Raw genomic sequence first — 12,577 nt, 5'->3', positions numbered from 1 at the left:
CCCAGGGGGGCCCCGTGGGCCAGATCCGGCCCCCAGGATTTTTGTTTGACGCCCCTGGTCTATGACTTTGTGACCAAAGGTATAACTCTACCACTGTACACAATCACTGGAATTCAATAAGGATATTTAAAATAATATAGAGGCAATACTTGACTTACGACAGTTCCTTTAGAGCAGGGGTGTCCAGACTTGGGAACTTTAAGACTTGTGGACTTCAACTCCCAGAATTCCCCAGCCAGCCATGCATGGCTGGCTGGGGAATTCTGGGAGTTGAAGTCCACAAGTCTTAAAGTTCCCAAGTTTGGACACCCCTGCTTTAGAGAACGTTTGAACTTACAATACCACTGAAAAAGGCGACCTATGACTGTTCTTCACACTGAGACTGTGACAGCATCCCTCATCCCTGTCAAATCACAGCAATCAAATGCCCAGTGTCTGACTGTTGAAAGTCTGAATCTGGGTTGGAAGTCTCTCTTTTTTTTTTTAATAATTTTTTTTATTTTTAATTTTCAAAACAAACACAACACATCCTTCTTTACATACTATAGAAAGTGTATCAGTTGGTTACAAAAAGGCTTTCGTGCATCTCTTCCACAGTCAACAAACATAATTCATATTAACTCAAGCATTTTAACTCAGATATTTATACGTTACCATCATCATACCTCCATTTTCATTTGACTATAATTGTTTAAACATCCTTCATCATAAAATATACCAAGATTTAATACATAACCACATACTGGCATTTCATTTACTATTTCTAAAATCCTCCAATGACACTAAATCCTTATGTCCTATTCTAGCTAAACATCCATAATATTTAATAACAAAATTTTCTAATCCTCCTTTCCAAATCACTGTTTACAATTTACATCGTTTCCTTATGTTGTACCCATACCTGTATATACGTTGTTATCATTATCCCTCCTTTATTTAACTATATCCTGCATCATAACATTTCCCCCCTAATAATCAAGACTTAACTGTATCTAATTTAGTTCTTTTGTATTAACCTTTATATATAATCCAAAAGGATTTCTAATCTTCCTTTCATGGGTACCATTCAATATTCATATCCAATTATTACTTATCATAACACTACACATTGTATACATTATTATCATTATCAATTATTTATTTAACTATATCCATTGTCACTAAATTTCCCTAAGTTTAACTAGTTTAAAATTATACTCTTCCATCTATCAACCTGTATCTTTCCAGTAGCAAAACAGTCTCATATCTTCTGCCATTTGTGGTGTCAGTCCTCTAATCATCTCCTTAATCAACTTTGTATGGACTCCTCTTAGCAACTCCTTGTTTATAAAATCTCTCATGTAATTTCGATGCCCTTCTTCTGTTTCCTTAATCAGCTTATCTTGACTGTCAGTAGTGTTATCAATGATATTGCTAATAAAATTTCTCTCTTTAAATCCACAAATTCTTTTGTTTTCCCTTCTTCTGTATCTTGCCATCTGGGGTAGATTTCCCCTCCATTTAATTCCTCTTTCAGTATTCCACTCTTTCCATTTTCAGAGACAAACCAATCACCATAAATATCAGCAAATTTAATTTCTTTATATTCATTTTCCTCTTCGATTTTTAGGATTTTAACCACCACTTTTTCCACTTGATACACATCTCCAACTTCTTCATCATATTTTACTGTTAGATGTTCTAAGTCTTCCAACTTCTTCTCTATCCTCTCATATGTGTTTGATAATTTCTGTATTTCTAAGAATATCTTTTGCAGACTTAAAGTTTCTTTCTGATGTTGAAATTGTGCCATTATCTCCAGCTAACAAAAATGACCGTTGTCTTACCTGAACGGTCGTTCTCATGGCGCTGCGGAGAGTACAAGGATGGGTTAACACAGCCTGTTTGCCCATGGACTGAGTAGATTTTTCCCCTCTGGCCACGCCTCCTTTGCCTCTTCTGGCTCAGTTTTAAAAACGAGGTCTTGTCCGACGAAGACGTTCTCAGCTCACACCTGTGCAAAGATACAATCTCGGAGCTAAACAATCACCCTGGGTGGGTCTTGTACTCTCCGCAGCGCCATGAGAACGACCGTTCAGGTAAGACAACGGTCATTCTCCATAGCGCTGCTTGGAGAGTACAAGGATAGGACATGCCCAAGCTATTGTGTCCCAGGGCGGGAAGAAGTGACATTGTCCGGAGCCTCAATAACCTTCTGTAATACTCTACGGCCAAAGGAGGCTTCGGCAGAGGCAAAGGAATCGATCTTGTAGTTTCTAATGAAAGCCGTGGGAGACGCCCACGTGGCTGCTCTGCAAATGTCCAAAATAGATGCTTGAGTCGCCCAGGCCGCGGTCGTGGCCGCACTTCTGGTGGAATGTGCCGTTACACGAGGTGGAACCGGCTTGCCCTGAAGGTCATATGTCATCTTAATGCAAGCTCGCAGCCACCGACCTATGGTTGAAGATGACACCTTGCGACCCAGCGAGCCTGGTTGAAAAGACACAAAGAAGGCCTCGGAGTGCCTGATGTCCTTAGTCCGTTTCAGGTAAATGCGGACTGCCCTTCGTACGTCCAATTTGTGCCACCTGCGCTCCTTGGAGTGTTGAGGGCTGGGACAGAAGTTCGGGAGGATAACCTCCTGAGACCTGTGAAAATGAGAATTCACCTTCGGCATGAAGGCGGGGTCTAACCGTAGGATGACCCTGTCTGGGTGGATGATGCACAGCTCTTCCTTGGCCGAGAAGGCCGCAATCTCAGATACTCTTCTGGCTGAAGTAATGGCTATGAGGAAGGCAGTCTTAAGAGTCAGATGTCGAAGAGATACCTTCCTCAAAGGTTCGAAGGGAGCCGCTGTCAATGCCTGCAGGACAAAGGGTAGGTTCCAGGTCGGGTACCTGTGCACCACCTGGGGTCGGATGTTGTAGGCCCCCTTCAAGAAGCTCTTGACCTGAGGATGGTGACTCAGGGATTGAGGTTGGTGTCTGGCTAAGATGGTGGATAATGCAGCCACCTGGCGCCTGAGAGTGGCTGGTGCCAGTCCTTTGTCCAAGCCCTCTTGTAGGAAGTCCAATAACTGAGGGATGGACGCTTCCACACTGTCAATGTCCCGTTTGCTGCACCAGGAAGAAAAGGCAGCCCAAGTCGCGTCATAAATGCGAGTAGTGGCCGGACGTCTGGAAGCTTGGATGGTTTTAATGACGTTGTCTGAGAGACTCTGGTCCTTTAGGAGCTGCCCCTCAAGTGCCAGACGGCTAACTGCAACCATTGGGGCTCTGGATGGTTGATGGCCCCTTGACGCAAGGATACCTGGTCTGGAGGAATTCTCCACGGTTGCTCCACAGACAGATCGACTAGGTCCGCGAACCAGGATCTCCTGGGCCAATGTGGAGCCACCAGAATGAGCTCCGCCCCCTCCTTCAGCAGCTTGTAGATCACCTGCGGGATCAGAGGGAGGGGTGGAAACGCGTAAAGAAGCCCTGGAGGCCAGTTGGACCTCAGGGCATCCGTCCCCTCCACTTGTGCTGACTTGTAGCGGGAGAAGAACCGCTGGAGCTGTGTGTTTGCCGCCGAGGCAAACAGGTCAACCTGTGGGAGACCAAACCTCCTTACCACCTGTGCGAACAGGTCCGGATGAAGTTGCCACTCCGAGTTCTCGATGGTCTGACGGCTCAACCAATCCGCACTCACATTGCTGGTTCCGGAGATGTGATCCGCCCTCAGCGACGCTAAGTGGATCTCTGCCCATCGTCCTATGGCCTCCGCCTCTGACATGAGTCTTTTGGAGTGGGTCCCTCCTTGTCGGTTCACGTGAGCCTTTGTGGCCACATTGTCGGTCAGTAGCAGAACGTGGAGCCCCTTCAGCTGTTCTGCAAATCTCTTCAGCGCAAGCCGGGCTGCCCTGAGTTCTAGCCAATTGATGCTCCGGGCTGCCTCCGCGCTGGACCACCTGCCTTGCGCCAGCTGACCTTGGCAATGCGCCCCCCAACCGTAGAGACTGGCGTCAGTCGTTACCACGATCCTGTCGGGTTCTCTGAATAGGCAGCCCTTCTCCACTGCTCGAGACTGCCACCAACTCAGAGACCGAGTCACTCTTGGTGGGATGCGAACTTTCCTGGTGGAGTTGCTGGTCTTTGCTCTTTGCATTGGAAGTAAGAACCATTGCAGTTCCCTTGCATGAAGACGTGCCCAGGGAACTATGTTGAGGCAAGAAATCATGATCCCTAACAGTTGGGATAGCTGCACCACCTGCCAGGACCTGTTCCTGCGACACGACCGGATCCTGCTCCTGAGGTTGCGGATTCTTTCCGGAGACAGGGACACCTGGCAAGATACCGAGTCTATCATGGCGCCCAGGTGTTGTATGCGTGTGGCAGGAGTCAGGTTGCTTTTTTCCATGTTTACGGAAAAACCGTGGTCTTGTAAGGTGTGAACTGTGACGTTTACATCTCTCACTGCTTGCTGCTGGGTCCTTGAGTGGATGATGATGTCGTCCAGATAGCACTCCAGGCGGACTGGAAGCTTGCGCAGGTGGGCCGCCACAGCTGCAAGAAGCTTCGTGAACGTTCTGGGTGCAGAAGAAAGTCCGAACGGAAGCGCCCTGTATTGGAAGTGCTTTCCGTTGTAACACAAGCGCAGGAACTTCCTGTGTGCAGGATGGATGGGCACATGTAGGTACGCCTCCTTGAGATCGATGGAGGTGAGCAGATCCCCTTGTCGTGTGCAGCTTAGGATCGACTGGAGAGACTGCATTTTGAAGCGCTTGTAGGCCAGATGTCTGTTCAGGCGCTTCAGATCTAAAATGGCCCTCCACCCCCCTGAATTTTTGGGGACCAGGAAGAGAATGGAATAGAACCCCCTCCCTTCCTGTTCTGGAGGAACTGCCTCTATTGCGTTGATCTGCAGAAGATGATCTATCTCTGCCTGCATGAGAGCCCTCTTTACAGGGTTCTTGGCTAGTGGGCAGCGAACAAAGGTCCGCGGAGGAGAGGATAGAAACTCCAAGGTTAGACCCCTCCTGATGGTATTTAAGACCCACTTGTCCGAGGTTGTTTCCTCCCAACGGTCTGCATAGAATTGCAGGCGGCCCCCGATGGGAGGAGACCCCAGACGGTCACTTCCCACGTCTAAACTGACGGTTGTGGGATCCCCCACGAAAGGGCTTCCGAAAGGACCCCTGATTGGATTGTCTGCCCCTGGAAGAAAAGTTGTTTCGTTCCTGGGACCTGTCAGAGGACTGGTTAAACTGTCTTTGGGAGGAATATGAAGAGGAGGAGGCCTGGGCACCTTCCTGTGCCCGAAAGGCCTGTTTCCTGAACGAGCCCTGACCTTTCCTGTCATGCTTCCTGAAGGTGGAAGGAAGGACCTTCCTCTTATCCTTTGTCTCAATTAGGAATTTCTCTAGGGAATCCCCAAAGAGGTTCTCTCCCTTGAATGGAGCTGAAGCCAGCTTCCACTTAGCCTTCATGTCCGCCTGCCAGTGCCGAAGCCAAAGCAGGCGGCGAGAAGTGATGTTGGACGCTAGTGCCCTGGAGGCGAATTTCGCTGCATGCAGGGATGCATCAGAGGCATATTCCACAGCCGTAATGATCTTGTTAAGATCATGTCGCCAACGAGATGCTTCAGATGGGGGCTGAGATCTGAGTTGGCGCAGCCATAATAGGGATGCCCTCGTAAAGAACGAGGCAGAAGTGGAGGTTTTGATCGCCCAGGCAGCTGCCTGGTGCGTTTTGAGACAAGCCTTTTCTGCCCTCTTATCCTCTGCCTTTAACCCTTCTAATAACTCGGCCGGGAGATTAGAATTAGAGGTCAGAGAGACCACAGGGGCATCCACTTCTGGAGGCTTCAATACATCCTCCAGCCTAGGTTCTAAGGGATACAATGATTTGTCTGCGCCACTGGGGTTGGCCAGGGTAACTGGCTGTGCCCATTGGCGCTGGATAACCTCCATGAACATGTCCGGGACTGGTATCAGTTCTGAGTCAGGGGTTGTTTCGCTGAACAACCCTGCCATGAGGTCCTGGGAAGTAGAGGGGACTTCCTTGTCCTTAGGTTTGGCACCAAGCTCAGTAGAGGCTCTGGCCTTGTGTAACATGGACTTGAATAAGGCTGGCTTAAAGAGACCAGTGAAAGAGGGCTTGTCTGGAGGCATATCCTCATCCTCCGAGAGAGCAAAGTCCTCAGCAGTCTCCTCCTCCCACGTAGACACCTCTGTGGTGATAGAAGTGCCCAGGGAATCGAGTACTCTGGTCCTCTTTTCCCCCAGGGGGCGAGTAGGCCTAGAGGCCTTGCCACCCCTGCCTTCCTGTAGTCTCATGGCTTCTACCACACCCTGGGAAATAGCCTGCGTGATGAGATCCCTCATCTCTGCTGACATAGCTGGGCCCTTGTCCTCTACAGGTCTGGATTGGGCATAGGCCTGTCCCCTGGCACTCCTAGGAGGATCTCTCTGATCCTCTGCATGAAAACAGCATTGAAAGGAGGGGATATCCTCCCTGACTGAAGAGCTAGGAGAACCTGGGTAACCCAGAGAGGCTGCAGGGGATCCTGACATGGAATCCCTATCACAGAAGGATGGGGATCTATCCCCCATCTCCTCCCCCTGCTCTATCTCCCTCTGGATGGGTGGGGAAGGAACTGGCCCAGCCTCACTTGGTAAGGGTGCAGAGGGAACCTGGGGCCTAGCAGACTTGTCCTTTAGGGAGTCCTGCCCCTTGTCCCCTTGAATTTTGGGGGCCTTGCTCCCAGCTGAAGAGTGGGAAGCTTTCCCCCCAGTGCCCTTGTTCCCCTTTCTCCCCTGGCCTGAGGGATCTGGCCTACTGCGCTTTGCAGATGGCCCTGCCAGCTCCTCCCTTCGCTCCAAACCTTCATCAGCCATCCCTGGTTGATCTTGAGTCGAAGAGGTCGCTGCTGTGGGAAGGGCAGTGGACGCTGGCCCGACGGCTCCAGAAGCGTCTGCAGACTCAGATGGGAGGCTGGATCAGGCACCAGGACACTCCTTGCCGCTTCCCCTTAGGTGTCTGGGGAACTTCAGGCTTGCTGGAGACCCAGGCAAGCCCTCGCAATCCTTCGCGGCTGTCTGTTTGAGGCGGAGAGGCTCTGCTGCTTGCTGCTGCTTCCGGACAGTAAAAAGACTCCAAAAAAATGGCCGCCGGTTCTTCTGCGCGCCAAAAGCCTCACTTAAGGGCCAGGCGCTTCCTATTGGCTGCAGCCGAAAAGCGCGCCAAAGCAGCGCTTTTCAAAATGGCCGCCGCTCTCCCGATCGGCAAAAGACGCCGTTTGGAGAAGCAAGGGCTTTTTTAAAAGCCTCTCCTCCAAAACGACCAGGGAAACACGGGGATTGCCGTCCTTCCCTGCGCTCGCCAGCAGACGCCGGACGAGCGGCCTCGCTTGTTCCCCCAGCTGCGACTAAGCAGCTGTGGAACCGATCGCTGCCTCAGCCTTGCTTTAGCAAATCCTCTTCTTGGTCAAAAAATAGAAAAAAGGAAAATAAAAAGTCAAAATAATAAAACCTGGGGAAAAATCCTAATAACAACTAAATATCAACACATAAAATACTCTAAAATTACTATTGGAGAACCCAGCCTATTTGCTCAAAGCTGAGTGTTCCCCAAACTCGTCCTACCGGGCAGACTGAGTAATTTCTGTATTTCTAAGAATATCTTTTGCAGACTTAAAGTTTCTTTCTGATGTTGAAATTGTGCCATTATCTCCAGCTAACAAAAACTGCTGCTACAGCTTGGAAGGTTTTAACAAGATTAAGCACAGATTCACAATAACGTTTTATTTTCACTTTTTTCTGGTTAAACATATAATTCAAAGGAACATCCGTATGCTTTTCTTCTTATCACTCTCTATAAACAAGCAGTGAGACCTTGGAGTGCCACGCCAGGATATTCAGTGAGAAAAGTAAGAGTGTTTCGTTTCCAATACACAAACCTCCAGCCTCTGAGTAGCAGTGTTATTGTTGCAATTTTCTTTGTTTCTTTTTGTATCTTTAAAAAAAAAGTCCAATTCTTGAATGAGTTAGAACACCCACAGTAATGAAAGAAGAGAATTTTAGTCCATAGGTTACAAAGAATAATACAAGAAAAAAAAATAGAAGAAAACTTAATCCATTCATTTTAAAAGGCTTGCATAAATTCCATCCATGAAAATAGCATTTAAAAAGTAAGATAACCCACTGTCCAAAACCATTTCAAACTTAATTCTGCCACTTATTTCTTCTGTTCTCCAATTCAAATTAATTTTAAGTTTTTTATAGGCAGTCTCTTTTAAAACAGTAAAAATTCCTCACCAGCTGGAAACACTTTCTCTTTCTGTAGCCTTCCGTTTTGGAACCGCCCTGACTTCATCAGCCTAATGGCTGGATTTTTTGTCGCCGGCTTCAAGAACTTCTCTTGGATCGATCAGGGACTTTGCAATGTCCCTGAGATCAGCAAGACGTATTCTTCCTGTTCACCGTCTCTGCGGGACGGTTTAGGTCCGAATGGACCACCCAGCGGCAAAAGTATCGGCTGTGCTCTTGGAGCATCGAGACTGCACGTCCGTATCGTTGCGACGTTGGCACCTCCTCCGGTTGGAAGTCTCTCTTATTGGATCCCTCATAACTTCCAACTGTCACTAAGCATGCAGCCATAAGAGAAGGAATACCTGTGTTACTGGGTCTACAAATATTGGACTTTTTTCTCATAACCACAGCACTTATTATGTACCACTTTACAGTGCTTTCCAGCCCTCTCTAAGCGGTTTACAGAGCCAGCATATTTGCCCCCAACAATCTGGGCCCTCATTTTACCACCTCGGAAGGATGGAAGGCTGAGTCAACCTTGAACCGGGTGAGATTTGAACTGCCAAATTGCAGGAAACCAGCAAACAGCAGAAGTAGCCTGCAATACTGCACTCTAACCACTGCGCCACCACGGCTCTCATAGACAACAGTTATGAAAACATTCCAATCAAACTGGTATTTTTTTAGAGATGCATATTCTGCAACATGTCTCATGTCTCAGGTAGAAGTATTGGACCAATATGATCTTGGCTTGGAAGCTCAACAGGTTTAGGATCCGTTAGTATTGATAAATCAAGAGGAAATTTCAAAGCGGTAAGTTATACTAGTAAGGGAAGCAATTTACTGGAAAACGTCCCAGGAGGGAACTATGGCAAACAAACTTTATGGGTATATCCATATAATTTCCAAGATTCAAGCTTGAGAGTATCTTCACATTTATCTTCTAAAATAACAACGTCTTCTAATTTTAAGTATTAGAAAATATTTTCAAACAGTGGCAGCAGGTGACAGGATATTCCACTCTTCTCTGCTTTTCAATCACTTGAGCTATTTTGCTGCCTATGCAAACCAAAACCAACAGGATAAAATCATCATCTTCTTTTAACAACTCCATAATCCCTTGCAGGGTGGAGTCTGGGAACTGAATGGAGCTGAGTGTTTACTGGCCGGATGCCCTTCCTGTTGCCAATGGGGAGTTACATTCAGCAGATATTCTCATTGTGGCCAGAGAGAGAAATATCTGCCTCTACCTAGGATCGAACTCACAGTCTCCTGATGGGGAGGCGAGAGCTCCGCCTTTAGGCAACCGGATCACTCAAGCAACAGGATGAAATGATTCATCAATATCTACTCTGCTAGGCATCCAATACCTAAATTTTAGGGCATGTCAAATTTTTCCAACTTTCAATTGCCAAACATTAGGGGATGCTCAAACGTTGTGACATGGCTTGGGGATTGTAGAGATATTTTGGTTACTTTAATATAACTTAGATGTGCTTGGTAAGTTAACTACGTAAGTATCGTAGCTTTTTAACCGTTTGCTTGTTTCATTTAACATACTTTAAGGCAAAACTAGGATGGTATCGCTGGGAAAATCAGAGAGGCTGTTTAGCCTGCTGAAAAAGCACCCTTGAGGCAACCACGACCTGGATGACGGGGAATCTCCATAGACAACTGGCTCTACAATGGAGCTTTATTGTAAACTGAGATATGCTTTGTTCTCATTTGTATATATCCTAAACCAGATAATGAATTCTACTTATGTTTGAAGGAATCAGATTAGTTGGGGGGGGGGGGGGGGAATGCAAATTCTCTCCCGAAATCCATTTGCAGTTTCAAATTAAATAGCAACCTAAGTCTAATTGGTCACTTCATTGAAAATGGAAATCCTTCTGATTAGCTCACCTTCCTTTGGCATGCATTTATACCTCCCTATTGTTTTTAAGTCATATAATACACGCCGTGGGCTGCTTGCTTACATCATGCCTAACTTCCGTGGCTATCCCTAATTATATCTGACACGTTTACATGTATGGTTAAGAAAATAATGATAGGTGTATTTCTAAATAATATGTATTTTTTTTTAGATTGTACTGCTTTTCGTAAGAAGCATAAACATATTTGTTTGGCCATTTAGTTTCTCACAGCTCAATTACATATTTACAATAAATCAATTACCAATGTATCCCCTACTTATGTCTAGGTGGTAGTTAAATTTTCCAGGTATGTTGGAAACACAAAAGGACTCAAGATATGGTATAAATCTTTAAACTGTTGTTTTTCCTGGAATGAGAAAGATCCCATTATCCGTTGGTGCTTGGCAAAGTGGCTTCAGTTTATATCAATTTTTTTTATTCCTACTGGTTAAAACCATTTAAACGATGCTTCAATAATGTTACAATCATTCAAACCAACAATTTTATAAATAAAAGCCCTAAATTACTCATTTCATTTCAAATATTTCCAGCAAGTTTTTATATAGCCAGCCTATGCTCTCCACAATTTTTCCACCTGAGCACAAGGTCCATATTACTGCAAATGTTATTGTATACAATAATGTTGTTAAACAAGTCACTCTGGTTTACTACAACTAATTTGCCGCTCAGTAGTCTTATGGCCTTTAACAGACGTAGCTGTCTAACTTTATAAATACATATTTGGTGATGTGTGTCTGCAAACGCTAGGAAGAACTGGAGTAGAATGAATGCTTCAAGCACCTAGAAGCAAAATAGTGTACCCATTTTTCTTTTAATGGAGATTCCTCCCCTCCAAAAATCAACTCACACACAATAGTATCCCACACGTTGTAGCTGCAAAGGAGATAACTAAACTCCTTTCAAAATTATAGATTGTGAAAAATAAAAAAAATGAAACATTACCCTTTGCAATTGTTATTTATAGCCTCCATTAAAATTCACCTCAGAGACCACATTCAATCATTTTCCTCTTCCACAGCTCGAAGTCAGCTTGCCTTGTCTTAAGAAATTCTCCATCTATTGTTATTTTACATTATCTTAACTATCATGGTGCCTGTTGGTTGAGATGGGCAGCTGTATAAATTTGATTAATAACTGGAATACATTTCATTGAACTGCTACAACAAACAGTCTGTGCCACTAATTTAGTGTTTCATCTTATCATCTCGGGGCAAGCCCTCAGGTTCCTAGAGCAGACTTTCTGGTTTCAACTGTCAAACGATGGCCGTGAATTTATTTGAAAATGTCTTTGTTGAAATTTCCAAATCTTGGCCAAGCAGAAAAAAAATTACATTGCAATTGGCATTGTTTGTATGATTCAACAAAGTTTGTCGCTTGCATCCATTTACATCATTTAGTGGTGCATATTACACGATGAGATACTTACCCCACCATGTAATTTCCGACATTTAGACAAAATCTTTTATACACAAGCCTGTATTTGCGAAAACATAACACCACCATTCTGGCCTTCTCTATTCCTTGAGACCTTCCTTCTAATATCGTTTACACTAGCAAACTCCATGGACATGGAGTGTGTGTGTGTGTGTGTTTCCCCACATTTATTTTAATTCACAGTTAACTGAATTGCTTTAACTCTATAATTGTGCTGGTGTCGTGGGAATTATTGTCTGCCGCTTTAAACAGCAGATGGGTAAAAATGCTTATGGCTCACTTACAAATCCCATCGACCTCAATCCCGTCAGCGTTACAAATCTAGAGGCTACAAACAAGTTGCCCAACAGTCAGTCAATATTTCTACCTGTTCATTTAATTATTTTGACACTGCTGTAAGCTGCCTTGCTTTTACAGTAAGTACCTGAACCCCTAGATCACAACACAAAAACCAGCCTGAGAAACGTTTGGTTGAAATGAACAGTTGTGCACAAAGTAATGTGAAAGTACATTAAGAGGATATGGACCTGCCAATCAAACAGCCAGGGTTTCATGCTAAGAGGTGGGTTTTGCTGAAAATAAGACATTGGCTTTTCCCATGATCAATTCTAAAGAAAAAGATCAGATTTCCTTGCCTTTTTCAGAGAATTATACAGCCAAAATTATGGATGTTTGTGTATAGGTAGTCATTCGTTCAGTGGTTGTCTCAAGTTACAATGGCACTGAAAGAAGTGATTGATCGGTTTTCACACTTACAACCGTTGCCGCATCCCCATGGCCCTGTGATCAAAATTCAGATCTTACTTATGACACTTGCAGCGTCCCGGGGTCATGTGATCCCCTTTTGCGACCTTCTGACAAGCAAAGTCAATGGAGAAGTCAGATTCACTTAACCATGTGACTAACTTGACAACTGGAGTGATTCACTTAACAACTG

The 12,577-nt window shown here is 45.3% G+C and overlaps 1 protein-coding gene across 2 annotated transcripts in view; it reads right to left on the bottom strand.

The window, feature by feature from the left end:
* Positions 1-12,577, bottom strand: part of UBE2K (ubiquitin conjugating enzyme E2 K) — a 38,724-nt gene that overhangs the window by 17,886 nt on the left and 8,261 nt on the right. The window lies entirely within an intron of this gene.

The sequence above is a fragment of the Natrix helvetica genome (genome assembly GCF_964273705.1).
Source record: "Natrix helvetica genome assembly, chromosome: 7".
Classification (NCBI taxonomy): Eukaryota; Metazoa; Chordata; class Lepidosauria; order Squamata; family Natricidae; genus Natrix; species Natrix helvetica.
This window is presented reverse-complemented; position numbering and strand designations above follow the sequence as displayed.